The following is a 6398-nucleotide window of genomic DNA, read 5'->3' on the forward strand; positions in this document are numbered from 1 at the left end:
CAAAATATGGAATAACTAAGGTTCCATACTTTCGATAATAATGGGGCCCATATTTTTAGTGACAGGGTCAGCTAAGGAACAATATGCTTATTTTTCCATTGCTGTAAGCACCTTCAGGGAGCTGTGGCTCAAAAGTAACTATTTAACAGACCGCAGCTATATCGTGTGTGGTCTCTAACGGAAGGTAAATTCATAACAGAAAAAAACTGTATCACTTTCGGGCCTCTACGATCAACCAGCGATAAATTATCACAAAAGCCAGATATTTTAATAAAAATGTGAAGGCTGGAGCCCAGCCCATGTAATGTCAGCACAGGTGGTGTGTGGGCAGGTTTCACCCTTCAGCATAAAATAATCCACTGGGGATGGATCAGTATTCATTGTCGGGGGGGTATAGAGAGAGACTATAAGCAACGGATCACAATCGATAACGTTCAAATCAAAGTGGGCCTCCTCCCCCTCGAGCTATAGTGAATCGTCTCTGCGGGCTTATAGTAAGTTTCTTCCTTAATCCTTATTATTTTGTGTAACTGCATATGTATTGTATTGTCTCCTTTTGTAAAATCTCTGTCAATTTTTCCTAAACACTGCCTCCCTTTTGGATTAAATATAAAATTTAATAGTCCTGTTTCTTTTGTTCTGTAATCGTTCCCTCCCCCGAAGCCATACGCTACCAGAACGCAGATTTCTGACCAGTCCTATAATATATTTCAAACTGGCCGGTGGTGTAATCGTAATTGGGCTATCGTGAAGCTGGCAGTAACCGAACGGGGCGTAGACACATATTCCATGCGTTGGAATCCGGAGGTGTGACGCCATACGCTTTTTGCTCGCTTGCCGATAGCGACGTAGCGTACTGTTCAGGTTTGCCCATCTCAACTCATGGGCCAGTAAAGCTCTAATAAAATGCAACAATATCGTCAGCTGTGAGAATCAGCTGACACCTGGCGGCGAGCGCCCCGCACAGAAGCTATGATCACATTGTGCAGAATAGTAAGTACCTGGTCCATTAGGCCCAGGGCACAGGGACGTACTATTACTGACAATGTCAGTAATGGGTTGATGCAAAGGCCAGGCTTCTCAGTGCAGGTTTCATAATGGTAAATTGTGTCTTTTCGGATTCCTCTCTTTGAGCACACTATGCAGCGTTTTTGTGATCTTCCTTTCTTTGCTGTTTGGGAAGCCTCTCCTGGAAAATTTTTGACCTGGGACGATATGGGCACTATCATTTCAGAAGAACTGGAACCCTCACCTTCCTGAGTGCCAAACATTAGGGCCTTGATGACTACATCCTGAAACTGAAGGAAGGTCCCCATATTGCCTGCAGGTCGAAACAACACAAAAGCATCGTACAGTGCCATCTGTACAATGTGCTTGGCCAATTTTTCGCACCATACTTTAGCTTTTCACATGGCATCATATGATTAAAGGACCTGATCTGAGAGTTCTATACCGACCATGTACTTATAATCCAAGATACAATCTGGCTTTGGGACTTGTGTTGTGGTACCTCGGACAGTGACAAGGGAAGTGTTGTCTCAGTTTATGGTGGTCAAAATAAGGACACCCCTATTCTCCTTATATTTGACCATGAGCATGTTGTCACTGCATTGGGCTCTGCTTTCTCTCTTTCTCATTAGAACTATGGACTGAAAAAACGATCAAAAAAATCGTACGTGACTCTGACATTGCTCCACACATGATGTTGAAGCCGCGGGTCACCCTGACTACCATGACGCGGCATGCGTCGTTTGTGGTCACCAACACGGCGTGATTGGTGAACTTAACTTTAACTAGATTTTCCCTCCATTTGTGCACTGTTTCCCTGACGAAGGTTCCGCCGAAACTAGAGTTGGGGTGGACATGCGCCCACCCAGGGAGTCCATCACCCGCAGCCATATCACAATCGTGTGATCACCATTTCGCCTCTAGACCACAGTACAACAGGTATACACTATCCCTATTTAATTATTTTTCCTATTATATCATCAGTAGTCTTTTTGACATTGTTGGATTGGCCAGTGGTGTACTAACGTGATTGTATGCTGAAGGGGAGTGTGGTAATAGCATTTAATTATTATTATTATTATAGCATTTATTCCATGGCGCTTTACATGTGAAAGGGGTATACGTAGCAAAAATAATTACAATAATTTTGAACAATAAAAGTCAGCAACTGGTACAGGAGGAAAGAGGACCTTCCCGGGAGGGCTCACAACCTACAAGGGATGGGTGAGGAAACAGTAGGTGAGGGTAGAGCTGGTCGTGCAGCATTACGGTGGAGCGGTGGTTACTGCAGGTTGTACGCTTGTCAGAAGAGGTAGGTCTTCAGGTTCCTTTTGAAAGTTTCCAGGGTAGGCGAGAGTCTGATATGTTGGGGTAGAGAGTTCCAGAGTAGGGGGGGGATGCATGGGAGAAATCTTGTATGCGATTGTGGGAAGAGGAGATAACAGGGAAGTAGAGAAGGAGATCTTGTGAAGATCAGAGGTTGTGTGTAAGTAAGAGGAGACTAGGTCACAGATGTATGAAGGAGACAAGGGGTGGATGGCTTTTTATTCCATGGTTAGGGTTTTCAACTGCAGTCTCTGGGTAATGAGGGGCCAGTGAAGGTATTAACATAGAGGAGAGACCGGGGAATAGTGGGGAGGACAGGTGGATTAGTTGGGCTGCAGAGTTTAGGATAGATTGGAGGGGTGCGAGAGTGTTAGAGGGTAGTCCACAGAGCAGGAGGTTGCAGTAGTTGAGACGGGAGATGATGAGTGCGTGCACTAGTGTTTTTGCAGATTTGTGGTTGAGGGATGTGTGTATCTGGGAAATTGTTTTGAGTTGGAGTCGGCCGGAAGTGGAAAGGGCTTGGATATGTGGTTTAAAGGAGAGATTAGAGTCTAGGGTTACCCCAAGGCAGTGAGCTTGCAGGACTGGGGAGAAGGAGCAGCCATTGACTATGATGGATAGGTCAGATGAGGGGGTTGAGTGAGATGGTGGAAAGATGATGAATTCAGTTTTATCCATGTTTAGTCTTAGAAATCTATCAGAGAAGAAGGATGAAATAGCGGACAGACATTGTGGGATTCTGGTTAGTAAGGAGGTGATATCAGGTCCAGAGACGTAGAACTGTGTGTCATCAGCATTGAGATGATACTGAAAGCCATGGGACTCTTTCCTAGGCCGAAGGTGTAGATGGAGAGGAGCAGGGGTCCTAGAACTGAACCTTGGGGGACACCGACAGATAGGATGCGAGATGAGGAGGTGGTGTGTGAGTGGGAGACACTGAATGTCTGAGAGTCTGTAGTAAGAGGGAATGGTCCACTGTGTCAAAGGCTGATGACAGGTCCAGGAGGAGGAAGACAGAGTAGTGTCGCTTGGATTTGGCAGTTAGTAGGTCTTTGGTGACTTTAGTCAGGGCAGTTTCAGTGGAGTGATGAAGTCTTAAGCCAGATTGTAAACAGTCAAAGAGGGAGCAAGAGGAGAGGTGAGAAGACAGTTCAGAATGGACGTGTTGTTCCTGTAGTTTTGAGGCATAGGGGAGAAGTGATATGGGGCAATAGCTAGTCAGAGAGGATAGGTCAAGGAAGGGCTTTTTGAGGATGGGTGTGATCGAGACATGTTTGAAACATGAGGGGAAGACACCAGTTTTGACAGGTTGAAAAGGTGGGTTAGGGTTGGGATGGAGACTGTGGTGATGTTAGGGATGAGGTGGGACGGATTGGGTCAAGTTCGCAGGTGGTGAGGTGTGATTTGTAGAGTAAAGAGGAAACTTGATTGTCTGTAATGGTGGAGAAACTGGTTTTAGAGGAGGAGGGTTGAGTAGATATGAGAAGGAGCTATGGGGACTTTAACCCCTTTACCCCCGAGGGTGGTTTGCACGTTAATGACCAGGCCAATTTTTACAATTCTGACCACTGTCACTTTATGAGGTAATTACTCTGGAACGCTTCAACTTATCCCCCTGATTCTGAGATTGTTTTTTCGTGACATATTGTACTTCATGATTGTGGTAAAATTTCTTCGATATCACTTGCGTTTATTTGTGAAAAAAACAGAAATTTGGCGAAAATTTAGCAATTTTCAAAATTTGAAATTTTATGCCCTTAAATCAGAGAGATATGTCGCACAAAAGAGTTAATAAATAACATTTCCCACATATCTACTTTACATCAGCACAATTTTGGAACCAAATTTTTTTTTTTGTTAGGGAGCTATAAGGGTTAAAAGTTGACCAGCGATTTCTCATTTTTCCAACAAAACCATTTTTTTAGGGACCACATCACATTTGAAGTCACTTTGAGAGGTCTTTATGACAGAAAATACCCAAAAGTGACACCATTCTTAAAACTGCACCCCTCAAGGTGCTCAAAACCACATTCAAGAACTTTATTAACCCTTCAGGTGCTTCACAGGAATTTTTGGAATGTGGAAGAAAAAAATGAACATTTAACTTTTTTCACAAAAATGTTATTTTAGACCCAATTTTTTTTATTTTCACAGGGGTAACAGGAAAATATGGACCCCAAAATTTATTGTGCAATTTCCCCTGGGCACGCAGATACCCCATATGTGGGGAAAAACCACTGTTTGGGCAAACGGCAGGGCTCGGAAGGGAAGGAGCGCCATTTGACTTTTTGATTGTAAAATTTGCTTGAATAATTAGCGGACGCCATGTTGCGTTTGGAGAGCCCTTGATGTGCCTAAACAGTGGAAACCCCCCACAAGTGACCCCATTTTGGAAACTAGACCCCCCAAGGCACCTATCTAGATGCATAGTGAGAACTTGGAACCCCTAGGTGCTTCACAAATTGATTCGTAAAATGAAACAGTATTTTTTTTTCCACTTTTTCATTTTTACGAATCAATTTGTGAAGCACCTGAGGGTTCCAAGTGCTCACTATGCATCTAGATAGGTGCCTTTGGGGGTCTAGTTTCCAAAATGGGGTCACTTGTGGGAGAGCTCCACTGTTTAGGCACATCAGGGGCTCTCCAAACACGACATGGTGTCCGCTAACAAATTGAATGAAAAATCGGCTCAAATTGTTAGCGGACACCATGTTGCGTTTGGAGAGCCCCTGTGTGCCTAAACATTGGAGCTCCCCCACAAGTGACTCCATTTTGGAAACTATACCCCTCAAGGATTTTATTAAGGGGTATAGTGAACATTTTGAACCCAGAGGTACGACACAGAATTTGATAACATTAGGTCATCATATTGAATAAGTTGTCATTACTCTTGAGCGCAAGTGCTCGCTACTTGAGTTTGCATCGGGTACTCAGGTATGCACCATGTATCACGGGTGCTCAAGTGAAATGCTTGAATCCCCGCCCGCATGTTTCACGGTTATTAGACACCCCAAAGAAAACATGCGGGGATCGCTCGTGCATGGCAGGCAATCCCCGCAAGGTTTTTTTGGCCGCGAAGCATATGGGGTGGAGACTCGAGCACCCGCGATACTCAGTGCATACCCGAGCACCCGATGCAAACTCAAGTAGCGAGCGCTTGCGTTCAAAACTAGTTGCCATATCGTCATCTTTTTTTTTTTTTTTTTACTTTTGAAAAAAAAAACAACCCCAACATTAGGACAACCCCAACCCCAGCCCTAGCGTTTATTTTTTACGCCGTTCCTCGTGCGGTATAAGTGATGAGATTACTTTATTCTTCGGGTCGGTGCGATTACAACGATACCAGAATCATATCGGGTTTTTATGATTGACAGCTGTCACACACTAAAAGACACATATTTTGTAAAATCTAGTTTTTGCATCGCCATATTTTGGCCGACAGAGTCATGTGATGGCTTGTTTTTTGCGGGATGAGTTGACATTTTTATTGGTGCCATTTTCAGGCATGTGACATTTTTTGATCGCTTTCTATTCCAGCTTTTGGGAGGCAGAATAAACAAAAACCAACAATTCAGTAATTGTGTTTTTTTACATTTTTTTATTCTGCTCCGGGTGTGGTAAAATTGATAAGGTAGCTTTATTGTTCGGGTCAGTACGTTTACAGCGGTACCACATTTATATAGTTTTTCTATGTTTTGGCGCTTTTACACAATAAAAGCTATTTTATAGAAAAAATTATTTTTCAGCATCGCTTTATTCTGAGAGCTGTAACTTTTTGATTTTTCGGATGATGGAGCTGTATGGCAGCTTGTTTTTTGCAGGACGAGATGATGTTTTCAGCAGTACCAGTTTTATTTATATTCTTCTTTTTGATCGCGTGTTATTCCATTTTTTGTTTGGTGGTATGATGATAAAGCATTGTTTTTTGGTTTGTTTTTAATTTTTTTTTTTACCGTGTTCACTGAAGGGGTTAACTAGTGGAACAGTTTTATAGACCAGGTCGTTACAGATGCGGCGATACCAAATATGTGTACTTTTATTGTTTGTTTGGTTTTTTTTCATAA

This window comes from Phyllobates terribilis, unplaced genomic scaffold, assembly GCF_046119375.1.
Source record: "Phyllobates terribilis strain yellow unplaced genomic scaffold, ASM4611937v1 Scaffold_119__1_contigs__length_5224398, whole genome shotgun sequence".
Classification (NCBI taxonomy): Eukaryota; Metazoa; Chordata; class Amphibia; order Anura; family Dendrobatidae; genus Phyllobates; species Phyllobates terribilis.